Raw genomic sequence first — 15,679 nt, forward strand, 5'->3', positions numbered from 1 at the left:
AGGTTTAGTCCGATAGTGACTATTATTAGTCCTAGTTGGCTGGATGTTGAGAAAGCAATGATTTTTTTGATGTCATTTTGGGTTAGGGCGCATGTGGCAGCGAATAGGGTTGATAGAGCACCTAGGCATAGGCAGGCAGTTAGGGCTGTCTGGTTGGTGGCTAGCAGGGGGTGCATGCGGATGAGCAGGAAGATTCCGGCTACTACTATGGTACTGGAGTGCAGTAGGGCTGATACTGGGGTGGGGCCTTCTATTGCTGCGGGCAGTCATGGGTGGAGTCCAAATTGGGCGGATTTTCCTGCGGCTGCGAGGATTAATCCTATGAGGGGGAGGATTGGGGTTTGGTGGGGGTGTACGGCTTGTTGGATCTCTCAGGTGTTGAATGTTGAAGCTAGTCATGCTATGCTCAGGATCAGTCCGATGTCTCCGATTCGGTTGTAGATTACGGCTCGTAGGGCGGCGGTGTTGGCATCTGCTGGGCCTTGTCATCAGCCGATGAGAAGGAAGGACATGATTCGTACTCCTTCCCAGCCTACGAATAGGAGGAATATGTTGTTTGCGGTTGTTAGGAGGAGTATGGCGACTAGGAATGTCAGTAGGTAGGTGAAAAATTTTGTTACGTATGGCTCTGAGGCCATGTATCATATGGCGAATTGTAGGATTGATCATGTTACAAATAGGGCGATTGGAAGAAATGTTATTGAGTATTGGTCTATTTTTAGGCTCAGGGGGATTTTAAAGTTTATAATGAATTTTCACTCCCAGTGGCAGGTGACAGATTCTACTCCCGAGTAGATGAATGCGGTTGTAGGGGCTAGGCTAATTAGGAATGCGGTTTTAACAGCGCGGGTGGTGGCTTGTGGGGTGTTTTTAAAGTTTTTAAATAGAAATGGCAGGATGATTGGGGTTAGGAGGATTGTCAGCGTGAGTAGTGTGAGGGAGTTGATTAGTAGTGTGGGGTTCACTATTTTTACTTGGATTTGCACCAAGATGGGTGGTTCCTAAGACCAGTGGATTGCTGTTATCCTTTAAAAGTAAGGGGGCTGAGGTTTTAGGCTCAGATGTAAGAGTTAGCAGCTCTTGTTGGTTAAACCCTCCCCTCGGCAGGTAAGAAGGTTTGAACTTCTATTCTTAGAATCACAGTCTAATGTTTGGTTTAAACTATACTTGCATGAGGGGATTCCGGAGATCAGTTCGGGTTTGAGGATTAGGAGGAATATTGGGATAATGTGGAGTGTTATGAGCAGGTGTTCTCGCGTGGTTGAGTTTTGCATAGATGTGATGTGGGAGGGGATTGAGCCTCGTTGGGTCATTAGTAGTATGAATAAGGTGTAGGAGGCGGTTAGTAGGGTTGCGATTCCTGTTAGGATGATCGTGAAGGCAGATCAGTTGAATAAGGTGATTATAATGGTTAGCTCTGCTATGAGGTTTGTTGTTGGGGGTAAGGCTATGTTTGTTAGATTGGCCAGCAATCATCAGGTAGCTATGAGTGGTAGGAGAGGTTGTAGGCCTCGTGTGAGTAGTAGAATTCGGCTGTGCGTACGTTCATAGTTTGTGTTGGCTAGGCAGAATAGTATGGAGGAAGTTAGTCCATGGGAAATTATTAGGATCATTGCCCCTGAGAATGATCAGTGGGTTTGGATTATTCCTGCGGCGATAACTAGGCCTATGTGGCTAACGGATGAATAAGCGATTAGTGATTTTAGGTCTGTCTGTCGTAGGCAGATTGAGCTAGTCATTAGGGCGCCTCATAGGGCCAGGGTTAGGAAGGGGTAGTGCAGGAGGTTGGACAGTGGGCCCATAAATAGAGTGACTCGTATAATTCCGTATCCTCCTAGCTTTAGTAGTAGGGCGGCGAGGAGTATTGAGCCTGCGATGGGTGCTTCTACGTGGGCTTTTGGCAGTCAGAGGTGTAGGCCGTATAGTGGGGCTTTTACTATGAATGCTATGAGCAGTGCTAGACCTGATAGTATTCCTGTCCATGAGGTGGATAGGGTTGGGTGGGTTAGTTGTAGGGTTGGCAGGTGCAGGGTGCCAATTTTCACGTATAGGTGTATGATTGTGATTAGCAGGGGTAGAGAGCTTACTGGCGTGTAGAATAGCAGGTAGATGCCAGCGCTTAGGCGTTCTGGTTGGTTCCCCCATCGGGTGATTAAGATTAGGGTGGGAATGAGGGTTGCTTCAAATGAGATGTAAAATAGTGCTAGTTCTGTGGTGGAAAAGGCTAGTAGGATGAATGGCTGGACTGCGACTAAGGTTGAGATAAAGATTCGTTTGCGTTGTAGGGGTTCTTGTTGCAGGTGGTTTTGGCTTGCTATGATTATGAGTGGGAGTAGTCAGCAGGATAGTACTAGGAGGGGGGATGAGATTTGGTCAATTCCTGTTCAGTTGGATAAAAATTTGTAGGGGTAGTAGGTTGGGATTAATCACTGTAGGCTTAGGGCAGCGATTAGGAGGCTGTATAAGGTGGTGTTAGTCCATAGAAATTTTGGTGGAGACAGCAGGGCTGTTGGAAGAAGTATGATTGTGGGTAGGATGATTTTTAGCATTGCAGGAGGTTTAGGTTGTGTAGATGGTCGGAGCCATGTGTGCGGGTGGAGGCTACTAGGATGGCCAGGCCTGTGCCCGCCTCACACGCTGAGAAGGTTAGCATGAGAATTGGTACCATGGTGAATGAGGAGACTTGGTTTTCGATGGATCATATTGATAGGCCTACGAATATCGATAATATTATGCTTTCAAGGCATAGTAGGGCGGATACTAGGTGGGTTCGGTGGAAGGCTAGTCCTAGTCCGCTGAAAATGAAGGCTGAGTAGAAGCTTAAATGTAGGGGCGACATAAGAAAGTTACAGGGTTGGCTGTAATCTGCTGGGTCGAAACCAGCTATCTTTTTGGTTAGACTAACTTTCTGTTATTCTGCTCATTCTAGGCCCCCTTGAATTCACTCGTAGGCCAGTCCGAGTGTTAGGAGAAGGAGGATCACTACAGTTCAGGTGAGGGTCATTAGGGGGGATTGGAGTTGGACGGCTCATGGCAGGGGGAGTAGGAGGGCGATTTCTAGGTCGAATAGGACGAACAGGATGGCTACTGAGGAAGAATCGGACTGAGAATGGTAATCGAGCAGATCCAAGTGGGTCGAATCCACATTCGTACGGTGAGAGTTTCTCTGAGTCGGGGTTTATTTGGGCGAGTCAGAAGTTTAATGCGGTTAGGGCGGCGCTTAGGATTGATGATAGGGCAAATATGAACATGAGTGCGTTCATTGCTCTCCTCTGGGTTTATACCAGATTCTAGAGATTGGAAGTCAATTGTAATTAATATACTAGAAGAGCAAGATCCTCATCAGTAGATGGTTATGTAGAGGAATAGTCAGATGACGTCTACGAAGTGTCAGTATCAGGCTGCTGCCTCGAATCCGAAGTGGTGGTCTGATGTAAAGTGGAACTTGATCAGTCGGAAGAGGCAGACGGTCAGGAAGGAGGATCCGATGATTACGTGGAGTCCGTGGAATCCAGTGGCAACGAAGAAGGTAGATCCGTAGACGCTATCGGCGATTGAGAATGGGGCTTCGTGGTATTCTATTGCTTGTAGGGCTGTGAAGTAGAATCCCAGGAGGATCGTTAGGGTTAGGGCGTGGATGGCGTGTTTTCGGTTTCCTTCTGTGATGCTGTGATGGGCTCACGTTACGGTAACGCCTGAGGCTAGTAGGATGGCTGTGTTTAGTAGGGGGACTTCTATCGGGTTGAGTGGTTTAATTCCTGTTGGGGGTCGTTGGCCTCCTAGTTCTGGGGTTGGGGCCAGGCTCGAGTGGAAGAACGCTCAGAAGAACCCTAAGAAGAAGAATGCTTCGGATGTGATGAAAAGGATTATGCCGTATCGTAGGCCTTTTTGGACTGTGGGAGTGTGATGGCCTTGGAAGGTGCTTTCTCGTACAATGTCTCGTCATCATTGGAGTATTACTAGGAGTATTGAGATGAGGCCTAGGGTTAGTAGTATGGATGAGTTGTAGTGGAATCACATGATTAATCCTGAGGTTGTGAGTAGGGCGGCAGCTGCCCCGAAGATTGGTCAAGGGCTTGGGTCAACTATGTGGTATGAGTGTGCTTGGTGTGCCATTAGATGTTTTCTTGTAAGTATAGGCTTAGAAGGAGCACGAAGACGTAGGCCTGGATTATGGCTACTGCTACTTCTAGGATGGTTAGGAGTAGTAGGATGATTATTGTTAGGATGGATACTGCAGGAAGGGTGGGTATTAATGCAATGGAGGCTGTAGAGATGAGTTGGATGAGTAAGTGTCCTGCTGTAAGGTTGGCTGTAAGGCGGACTCCGAGGGCTAGGGGGCGGATTAGTAGGCTGGTTGTTTCGATCAGGATTAGTGCGGGGATTAGGGGTGTAGGGGTACCTTCGGGTAATAGGTGGGCTAAAGAGGCTGATGGTTGGTTTCGTAGGCCTGTTAGTAGTGTGGCGAGCCATAGTGGGAAGGCTAGGGCTATGTTCATAGATAGTTGGGTGGTTGGGGTGAATGTATATGGAAGGAGGCCTAGAAGGTTGATTGTAAGAAGTATGATTATTAGGGATGTAAATATTATGGCTCATTTGTGGCCATTTTTGTTGAGTGGGACTATTAGTTGTTTTGTGATTAGGTGAAGGAGTCATGTTTGGATAGTAGAAAGGCGGTTGTTGATTCATCGGTTGTTTGGGGACGGGAATAGTAGGGCTGGGAAGAGTAGGGATAGTAGGATTAAGGGGATGCCGAATAGATTGGGGCTGGAAAATTGGTCAAAGAAGCTTAGGTTCATGGTCAGGATCATGGTGTGGGTTTGGTAGTGAGGGAGGTCTTATTTGATGGGGGGTTGGTTGTGGTGAAGGCTAGTAGTTTTGGTTGGATGAGGAGTGCTAGGGTTAATCAGGTTATAATTATGATTGAAAATCATGGTGCGGGGTTAAGCTGTGGCATATCATTAAGGAGGGGGAAGTCCCTCTTTGGCTAGCTTAAAAGGCTAGTGCTGTTGCATAGCTTCTTAATGATTAGGATGATGATAGAAGGGACGATCAGGCCTCGAAATGTGGGAGTGGGGTTGATTCTACTACAATGGGTATGTAGCTGTGATTAGCCCCGCAAATTTCTGAGCATTGTCCGTAAAAAATCCCAGGCCGGGTGGTAATGAATGAAGTTTGGTTTAGTCGGCCTGGGATTGCGTCTGTTTTAACTCCGAGCGTTGGGACTGCTCAGGAGTGGAGTACGTCTCCTGCAGTAATGATCACGCGGATGGGGGATTCTATTGGGATAACTACGCGGTGGTCAACTTCTAGCAGTCGGAAGTGGCCGTTGGGTAAGTCTGGGGTGGGCACTATGTAGGAGTCGAATGATAGGTCTTTGAAGTCTGTGTATTCGTAGCTTCAGTATCATTGGTGGCCGATGGCTTTTAGGGTGAGGTCTGGTTCATCGATTTTGTCCATTATGTAGAGGATTTGTAGGGATGGGAGGGCGAGGAGTACCAGGACGATAGCAGGTAGGATTGTCCAGATCAGCTCTACTTCTTGGGCGTCTACAGCATTGGACGAGAGTTTTTCTGTTAGTATGTGGGCTAAAAGGTAGAGAACTAGGCTGCAGATAGCTAGGGCAACGATTAGGGCGTGGTCGTGGAATTCAACGAGTTCTTCTATGATGGGTGATGAGGCGTCTTGGAATCCTAGTTGGGAGTGGTTGGCCACATGAGATGTACAGGATTTTTACCTGTGATTTAGTCTTGACAAGGCTATGTAATTGGTTTACTAACGTCTCATAAGAAAGAAGCATGAGCGGTTAATGCAGTTGGCTTGAAACCAGCATGTGAGGGTTCGATTCCTTCCTTTCTTGTACTTGGACGAAGGCCGGTTCCTCGAAAGTATGGTATGGGGGAGGGCAGCCGTGGATTCATTCAACGTTTGTGGTAGTTAGTTCTGGTTGTAGGACTTTTCGTTTGGCCGGAAAGGCTTCTCAGATGATGAATATTAGTATGATTACGGCTACTATTGAGATTAGGGAGCCGATGGAGGAAATGGTGTTTCATAGTGTGTAGGCGTCGGGATAGTCCGAGTATCGTCGGGGTATTCCTGCTAGGCCTAGGAAGTGCTGGGGGAAGAACGTTAGGTTTACTCCTCTATATATTACCCCGAAGTGGGCTTTTGCTCATGTTTGGTGTAGGGTAAACCCAGTGAGTAGTGGGAATCAGTGAGTAAATCCTGCTAGAATGGCAAAGACGGCGCCTATGGATAGGACGTAGTGGAAGTGGGCAACTACGTAGTACGTGTCGTGCAGGGCGATGTCTAGGGAAGAGTTTGCAAGAACGATTCCTGTTAATCCTCCGATGGTAAATAGGAAGATAAATCCTAGAGCTCATAGTATTGGGGGGGTCTCATTTGATTGTTCCTCCGTGCAGGGTGGCTAGTCAGCTAAATACTTTGATTCCGGTAGGGATGGCAATGATTATAGTGGCTGATGTAAAGTAGGCTCGGGTATCAACGTCTATTCCTACTGTAAACATGTGGTGAGCTCAGACGATGAATCCTAGGAAGCCGATGGATAGTATGGCTCAGACTATTCCCATGTAGCCGAAGGGCTCCTTTTTGCCTGAGTAGTACGTGACTACGTGTGAGATGATTCCAAACCCCGGTAGGATCAGAATATAGACTTCTGGGTGTCCGAAGAATCAGAATAGGTGTTGGTACAGGATTGGGTCTCCTCCTCCAGCGGGGTCGAAGAATGTGGTGTTTAGGTTTCAATCAGTTAGTAATATTGTAATACCGGCGGCGAGTACGGGGAGTGATAGAAGGAGTAGGATGGCGGTAATTAGTACGGATCAGACAAATAGTGGGGTTTGGTATTGTGAGAGTGCGGGGGGTTTTATGTTGATGGCTGTGGTGATAAAGTTGATGGCCCCAAGGATGGAGGAGATACCGGCTAAGTGGAGTGAGAAGATAGCCAGGTCTACTGAAGCTCCGGCGTGGGCAAGGTTACCTGCTAGGGGAGGGTAGACAGTTCAGCCTGTGCCGGCGCCAGCTTCTACAGTGGATGAGGCTAGTAGGAGGAGGAATGATGGGGGGAGGAGTCAAAAGCTTATGTTGTTTATTCGCGGGAATGCTATGTCGGGGGCACCGATTATGAGGGGGACTAATCAGTTGCCGAATCCTCCGATCATGATGGGTATGACTATAAAGAAGCTTATTACAAAGGCGTGAGCGGTAACGATTACATTGTAAATTTGGTCGTCGCCTAGGAGAGTTCCTGGTTGTCCTAGTTCTGCGCGGATTAATAGGCTGAGTGCGGTGCCGACTATTCCTGCTCATGCCCCGAAGATGAGGTACAGGGTGCCAATATCCTTATGGTTAGTGGAAAATAGTCATCGGTTGATGAAGGTGACGGGTAAGATGGCTGAGTGTTGAAGCGTTAGGCTGTAGTCCTTTTTAGAGAGGTTTAATTCCTCTTCTTATCGGCTCTGTAGTGAAATTCATGTTGAGTTGCAAGCTCATCGATGCGCACTAGGGTGCGTCAGGGTCTTTGTAGGCAGAAGCCAATTGGTTTAGGCATTTAGCTGTTAACTAGAGTTTTGTGGGATCGAAGCCCATCTGTCTAGGGAGGCTTTAGCTTAATTAAAGCGTCTGACTTGCATTCAGAAGATACAGGTTAATATTCTGTAAGTCTTAATGTGCAGAAACTAAGAGGGTTTAACTCTTATTTAAGGCTTTGAAGGCCTTCGGTTTGGGGTGTTATCCTAAGTTTCTAGACAATGGCATGTATTATTGGGGACAGGGGAAGTAAGAGGATTGATAGTGAGGCAAGGACCGCAGTAGGTGTGCTTGGGGCTTTGCTAGTGTATCATTGTTTTATGTGGTTAGAGGAGTTGGGGGGAAGGGTAATTGTTGAGTGGTATGCGAGGCGTAGGTAGAAGAAGAGGCTGAGCAGTGATAGCATGGCAATTGCCATGGCTGCTGGTGTTATTTCCTGTTTAGTTAGTTCTTGGATGATAAGTCACTTTGGTATAAAGCCTGTTAATGGGGGGAGGCCTGCTAGGGATAAAAGTACTAGTATTAGGGTGGCGTTTAGCACTGGGGTTTTTGTTCATGAGGTTGTGATCATGGATAGGTTAAGGGCTTTGATTTTGTTAAGGGCTAGGAATACGGCTGATGTTATGATTGTGTATAGGTAGAAGGTAAGTAAGGCCAATTTGGGGCTGTAAACTAGGATGATGGCGATTCAGCCTAAGTGGGAGATGGACGAGAAGGCTAGGATTTTGCGTGTTTGTGTTTGGTTCAGTCCTATTCAGCCTCCTAGTGCTGTTGAGGCTAGGGCCATGGCGGTGAGTAGAGCTGGGTCGAGGGATTTGGATGTTAGTAGGAGCAGGGTTAGTGGGGGGAATTTTATGAGGGTCGAGAGTAGCAGGGCTGTTATTAGTGGCGATCCTTGTAGTACTTCTGGGAATCAGAAGTGAAATGGCACTAGGCCCAGTTTAATAGCGATTGCTGCTGTCAGTAGTAGACAGGAGGTTGGGTGGTTTATTTGTGTGATGTCTCATTGGCCGGTGACTCAGGCATTGGTTATGCTAGAGAATAGGACCAGGGCGGAAGCAGCTGCTTGGGTTAGGAAGTATTTCGTTGCGGCTTCTACTGCTCGTGGGTGGTGGGATTTGGCAATTAGGGGAATGATGGCTAGTGCGTTGATCTCCAGTCCTGTCCAGGCCAGAACTCAGTGGTTGCTGGAAATTGTGATTGTGGTGCCCAAGATGAGGCTGAAGGTTATGATTGGGGTCGCGTAAGGGTTCATTAGTAGAGGAGGGGGTTAAACCATCATTTTCGGGGTATGGGCCCGATAGCTTGATTAGCTGACTCTACTAGAAAATAATATAAGGGAAGTATGGAGAATTTTGATTTCTCTTGTGTGGGTTCAATTCCTACTTTTCTAAGGTCAACAGGAAATGAGAGGGCTGTTATACCTCTATGTTCACTTTATCATAGTGACCCTTTGTAGTTCAGGCACATTTCCTTATGTAAGGAGGTAGGCCTGCATAGCAGATAGGTATGCTGATGTGTCAGAGGCACAGAGCTAGTGTGAGGGGTAGGAAGTTTTTTCATAGTAGGTGCATTAGTTGGTCATATCGGAATCGTGGGTATGAAGCTCGGACCCATAAGAAACCAGAAGATAGTAGGAGGACTTTTGTGGCTAGGATGACGGGGAATAGTTCTGTGGGTGGCCCTAGGGCGCTTGGGTTTAGGAATATGATGGCTGTAAGTGTATTTATTAGCATAATGTTCGCATATTCAGCTAGGAAGAATAAGGCGAAGGGTCCTGCGGCGTATTCAACGTTAAACCCTGAGACTAGCTCAGATTCACCCTCTGTGAGGTCAAAAGGAGCTCGGTTTGTCTCTGCTAGGGTGGATACGTATCATATTATTGCTAGGGGTCATGAGGAGAAAATGAAGTATAGAGGCTCCTGTGCGATGGCAAAGGAGCTGAGTGTGTAGCTTCCGCTTAGTATGATTATTGATAGCAGGATTATGGCCAGTGTCACTTCGTATGAAATGGTCTGTGCTACTGCCCGTAGGGCTCCGATTAGTGCGTATTTTGAGTTCGAGGCTCAGCCTGATCATAGGACTGAGTAGACGGCTAGGCTTGACATGGCTATTAGGAAGAGAACTCCGAGGTTTAGATCTGCTAGGGGAAATGGGAGTGGTAGTGGTGCTCAAGTGGTGAGGGCTAGGACAAGGGCTAGTATTGGTATCAGAATGAATAGAAGTGGGGAAGAGGTAGAGGGTCGGATGGGCTCTTTGGTAAATAGTTTCAGTCCGTCCGCAAATGGTTGAAGTAGGCCAAAAGGCCCGACAACGTTAGGGCCTTTGCGGGATTGTATGTAGCTTAGGATTTTCCGTTCTACTAGGGTTAGGAAGGCTACGGCAATCAGGATTGGGATGATGTATAGGAGGGATATAACGAGGCAGCTTAGTGTTGTTATTTGAATCATGGGTGAAGCTAGGGAGAGGATTTGAACCTCTGGGGAAAGGGCTTAAGCCTTCTGCACTTGCCGGGCTCTGCCACTCTAGCTGGTCCTTTTCTAGGATTGAAAGTGGTGGGGGAAGGCCCTCTTCACGGTTTAGTTGGTTTCACTGCTTAGAGGGGGGGGGCGTGCTTGTGGTATTGGCCCCACTTTCCCGGTCCTTTCGTACTGGGGAGAGTGTGTCATAGATAGAAACCGACCTGGATTGCTCCGGTCTGAACTCAGATCACGTAGGACTGTTAATCGTTGAACAAACGAACCCTTAATAGCGGCTGCACCATTAGGATGTCCTGATCCAACATCGAGGTCGTAAACCCCCCTGTCGATATGGGCTCTTGAGGGGGATTGCGCTGTTATCCCTGGGGTAGCTTGGTCCATTAATCAATTATATTGGGTCTGGTCACTGTTAGCACTTTGAGGGGTAGCTCTAGGTAAAGAGGTATGGTCTTGTTTTTGGAGGATTTGTTCTCCTCCAAGGTCGCCCCAACCGAAAAATATCGACCAGGCTCTGCGATGGTAGTGGCCCCAGTGGGGTTGATTGAGGATTCGCGGTGGTCGTTGATTTTTAAGTTCCACAGGGTCTTCTCGTCTTATGTTCACATCCCCGCTTTTGCACGGGGAGATCAATTTCACTGATTATCTGTGAGAGACAGTTAAGACCTCGTTTAGCCATTCATACAAGTCTCGATTTATGGGACAATTGATTGCGCTATCTTTGCACGGTTAGGATACTGCGGCCGTTAAACCTAAGTCACCGGGCAGGCATCACCTTCAATACTTGTTTAATTTGCTGAAGGCTATGTTTTTGGTAAACAGTCGGGCCTTATTAATTTGCCGAGTTCCTTTCACAGATTTTAATCGCTCTTATAGGCGCTCCTGAGTCGGGTTAACAGGGTTAGTTAATACGTGGTCTTGTAGGGGTTTTTGTATCTGTCTAGGTCTGTTAATAATGTTTCTATGTAAGCTTGCGCCGTTAGAGGGGTGTGGCCCTGTACATGAGGGGCCTAGGATGATTCCTAGGATTGTTATGAGGATGGCAGCGGTTTTGGTGATAAGGGGTATGGTTATTGGGGGGGTTTTGGTTGGTGTGATGAAAGAGGTAATGATTATTCCTGCTGTAATGCTGCCTAGGGCGAGTCGGGTTAGGGGGGCGGTGATTAGTGGGTTGTTTTCGTTTATTGATACTATTGGGGGGATTCGGGTTTGTCCAGCTTGGACTAGGATGGTTATGCGGATGCTGTAGGTTGCGGTGAATGCTGTGGCTATAAGGGTTAGGAGTAGGGCTCAAGTATTTAGGTATGATGTGTTTAAGCTTTCGATGATGAGGTCTTTTGAGTAGAATCCGGCTAGGAATGGGGTTCCTATCAGCGCCAGGTTTCCGATGGTTAGGCAGGAAGTAGTGACTGGGAGTATTTTCTGTAGGCCTCCTATCTTTCGGATATCTTGTTCTCCGTTTAGGTTGTGGATGATAGACCCTGAGCATAGGAATAGTATGGCTTTAAAGAAGGCATGGGTTGAGATGTGTAGGAAGGCTAGTTGTGGGAGGTTTAGTCCGATAGTGACTATTATTAGTCCTAGTTGGCTGGATGTTGAGAAAGCAATGATTTTTTTGATGTCATTTTGGGTTAGGGCGCATGTGGCAGCGAATAGGGTTGATAGAGCACCTAGGCATAGGCAGGCAGTTAGGGCTGTCTGGTTGGTGGCTAGCAGGGGGTGCATGCGGATGAGCAGGAAGATTCCGGCTACTACTATGGTACTGGAGTGCAGTAGGGCTGATACTGGGGTGGGGCCTTCTATTGCTGCGGGCAGTCATGGGTGGAGTCCAAATTGGGCGGATTTTCCTGCGGCTGCGAGGATTAATCCTATGAGGGGGAGGATTGGGGTTTGGTGGGGGTGTACGGCTTGTTGGATCTCTCAGGTGTTGAATGTTGAAGCTAGTCATGCTATGCTCAGGATCAGTCCGACGTCTCCGATTCGGTTGTAGATTACGGCTCGTAGGGCGGCGGTGTTGGCATCTGCTCGGCCTTGTCATCAGCCGATGAGAAGGAAGGACATGATTCGTACTCCTTCCCAGCCTACGAATAGGAGGAATATGTTGTTTGCGGTTGTTAGGAGGAGTATGGCGACTAGGAATGTCAGTAGGTAGGTGAAAAATTTTGTTACGTATGGCTCTGAGGCCATGTATCATATGGCGAATTGTAGGATTGATCATGTTACAAATAGGGCGATTGGAAGAAATGTTATTGAGTATTGGTCTATTTTTAGGCTCAGGGGGATTTTAAAGTTTATAATGAATTTTCACTCCCAGTGGCAGGTGACAGATTCTACTCCCGAGTAGATGAATGCGGTTGTAGGGGCTAGGCTAATTAGGAATGCGGTTTTAACAGCGCGGGTGGTGGCTTGTGGGGTGTTTTTAAAGTTTTTAAATAGAAATGGCAGGATGATTGGGGTTAGGAGGATTGTCAGCGTGAGTAGTGTGAGGGAGTTGATTAGTAGTGTGGGGTTCACTATTTTTACTTGGATTTGCACCAAGATGGGTGGTTCCTAAGACCAGTGGATTGCTGTTATCCTTTAAAAGTAAGGGGGCTGAGGTTTTAGGCTCAGATGTAAGAGTTAGCAGCTCTTGTTGGTTAAACCCTCCCCTCGGCAGGTAAGAAGGTTTGAACTTCTATTCTTAGAATCACAGTCTAATGTTTGGTTTAAACTATACTTGCATGAGGGGATTCCGGAGATCAGTTCGGGTTTGAGGATTAGGAGGAATATTGGGATAATGTGGAGTGTTATGAGCAGGTGTTCTCGCGTGGTTGAGTTTTGCATAGATGTGATGTGGGAGGGGATTGAGCCTCGTTGGGTCATTAGTAGTATGAATAAGGTGTAGGAGGCGGTTAGTAGGGTTGCGATTCCTGTTAGGATGATCGTGAAGGCAGATCAGTTGAATAAGGTGATTATAATGGTTAGCTCTGCTATGAGGTTTGTTGTTGGGGGTAAGGCTATGTTTGTTAGATTGGCCAGCAATCATCAGGTAGCTATGAGTGGTAGGAGAGGTTGTAGGCCTCGTGTGAGTAGTAGAATTCGGCTGTGCGTACGTTCATAGTTTGTGTTGGCTAGGCAGAATAGTATGGAGGAAGTTAGTCCATGGGAAATTATTAGGATCATTGCCCCTGAGAATGATCAGTGGGTTTGGATTATTCCTGCGGCGATAACTAGGCCTATGTGGCTAACGGATGAATAAGCGATTAGTGATTTTAGGTCTGTCTGTCGTAGGCAGATTGAGCTAGTCATTAGGGCGCCTCATAGGGCCAGGGTTAGGAAGGGGTAGTGCAGGAGGTTGGACAGTGGGCCCATAAATAGAGTGACTCGTATAATTCCGTATCCTCCTAGCTTTAGTAGTAGGGCGGCGAGGAGTATTGAGCCTGCGATGGGTGCTTCTACGTGGGCTTTTGGCAGTCAGAGGTGTAGGCCGTATAGTGGGGCTTTTACTATGAATGCTATGAGCAGTGCTAGACCTGATAGTATTCCTGTCCATGAGGTGGATAGGGTTGGGTGGGTTAGTTGTAGGGTTGGCAGGTGCAGGGTGCCAATTTTCACGTATAGGTGTATGATTGTGATTAGCAGGGGTAGAGAGCTTACTGGCGTGTAGAATAGCAGGTAGATGCCAGCGCTTAGGCGTTCTGGTTGGTTCCCCCATCGGGTGATTAAGATTAGGGTGGGAATGAGGGTTGCTTCAAATGAGATGTAAAATAGTGCTAGTTCTGTGGTGGAAAAGGCTAGTAGGATGAATGGCTGGACTGCGACTAAGGTTGAGATAAAGATTCGTTTGCGTTGTAGGGGTTCTTGTTGCAGGTGGTTTTGGCTTGCTATGATTATGAGTGGGAGTAGTCAGCAGGATAGTACTAGGAGGGGGGATGAGATTTGGTCAATTCCTGTTCAGTTGGATAAAAATTTGTAGGGGTAGTAGGTTGGGATTAATCACTGTAGGCTTAGGGCAGCGATTAGGAGGCTGTATAAGGTGGTGTTAGTCCATAGAAATTTTGGTGGAGACAGCAGGGCTGTTGGAAGAAGTATGATTGTGGGTAGGATGATTTTTAGCATTGCAGGAGGTTTAGGTTGTGTAGATGGTCGGAGCCATGTGTGCGGGTGGAGGCTACTAGGATGGCCAGGCCTGTGCCCGCCTCACACGCTGAGAAGGTTAGCATGAGAATTGGTACCATGGTGAATGAGGAGACTTGGTTTTCGATGGATCATATTGATAGGCCTACGAATATCGATAATATTATGCTTTCAAGGCATAGTAGGGCGGATACTAGGTGGGTTCGGTGGAAGGCTAGTCCTAGTCCGCTGAAAATGAAGGCTGAGTAGAAGCTTAAATGTAGGGGCGACATAAGAAAGTTACAGGGTTGGCTGTAATCTGCTGGGTCGAAACCAGCTATCTTTTTGGTTAGACTAACTTTCTGTTATTCTGCTCATTCTAGGCCCCCTTGAATTCACTCGTAGGCCAGTCCGAGTGTTAGGAGAAGGAGGATCACTACAGTTCAGGTGAGGGTCATTAGGGGGGATTGGAGTTGGACGGCTCATGGCAGGGGGAGTAGGAGGGCGATTTCTAGGTCGAATAGGACGAACAGGATGGCTACTGAGGAAGAATCGGACTGAGAATGGTAATCGAGCAGATCCAAGTGGGTCGAATCCACATTCGTACGGTGAGAGTTTCTCTGAGTCGGGGTTTATTTGGGCGAGTCAGAAGTTTAATGCGGTTAGGGCGGCGCTTAGGATTGATGATAGGGCAAATATGAACATGAGTGCGTTCATTGCTCTCCTCTGGGTTTATACCAGATTCTAGAGATTGGAAGTCAATTGTAATTAATATACTAGAAGAGCAAGATCCTCATCAGTAGATGGTTATGTAGAGGAATAGTCAGATGACGTCTACGAAGTGTCAGTATCAGGCTGCTGCCTCGAATCCGAAGTGGTGGTCTGATGTAAAGTGGAACTTGATCAGTCGGAAGAGGCAGACGGTCAGGAAGGAGGATCCGATGATTACGTGGAGTCCGTGGAATCCAGTGGCAACGAAGAAGGTAGATCCGTAGACGCTATCGGCGATTGAGAATGGGGCTTCGTGGTATTCTATTGCTTGTAGGGCTGTGAAGTAGAATCCCAGGAGGATCGTTAGGGTTAGGGCGTGGATGGCGTGTTTTCGGTTTCCTTCTGTGATGCTGTGATGGGCTCACGTTACGGTAACGCCTGAGGCTAGTAGGATGGCTGTGTTTAGTAGGGGGACTTCTATCGGGTTGAGTGGTTTAATTCCTGTTGGGGGTCGTTGGCCTCCTAGTTCTGGGGTTGGGGCCAGGCTCGAGTGGAAGAACGCTCAGAAGAACCCTAAGAAGAAGAATGCTTCGGATGTGATGAAAAGGATTATGCCGTATCGTAGGCCTTTTTGGACTGTGGGAGTGTGATGGCCTTGGAAGGTGCTTTCTCGTACAATGTCTCGTCATCATTGGAGTATTACTAGGAGTATTGAGATGAGGCCTAGGGTTAGTAGTATGGATGAGTTGTAGTGGAATCACATGATTAATCCTGAGGTTGTGAGTAGGGCGGCAGCTGCCCCGAAGATTGGTCAAGGGCTTGGGTCAACTATGTGGTATGAGTGTGCT

Source organism: Anser brachyrhynchus (genome assembly GCF_964034855.1).
Source record: "Anser brachyrhynchus genome assembly, contig: SCAFFOLD_228, whole genome shotgun sequence".
Taxonomy (NCBI): domain Eukaryota; kingdom Metazoa; phylum Chordata; class Aves; order Anseriformes; family Anatidae; genus Anser; species Anser brachyrhynchus.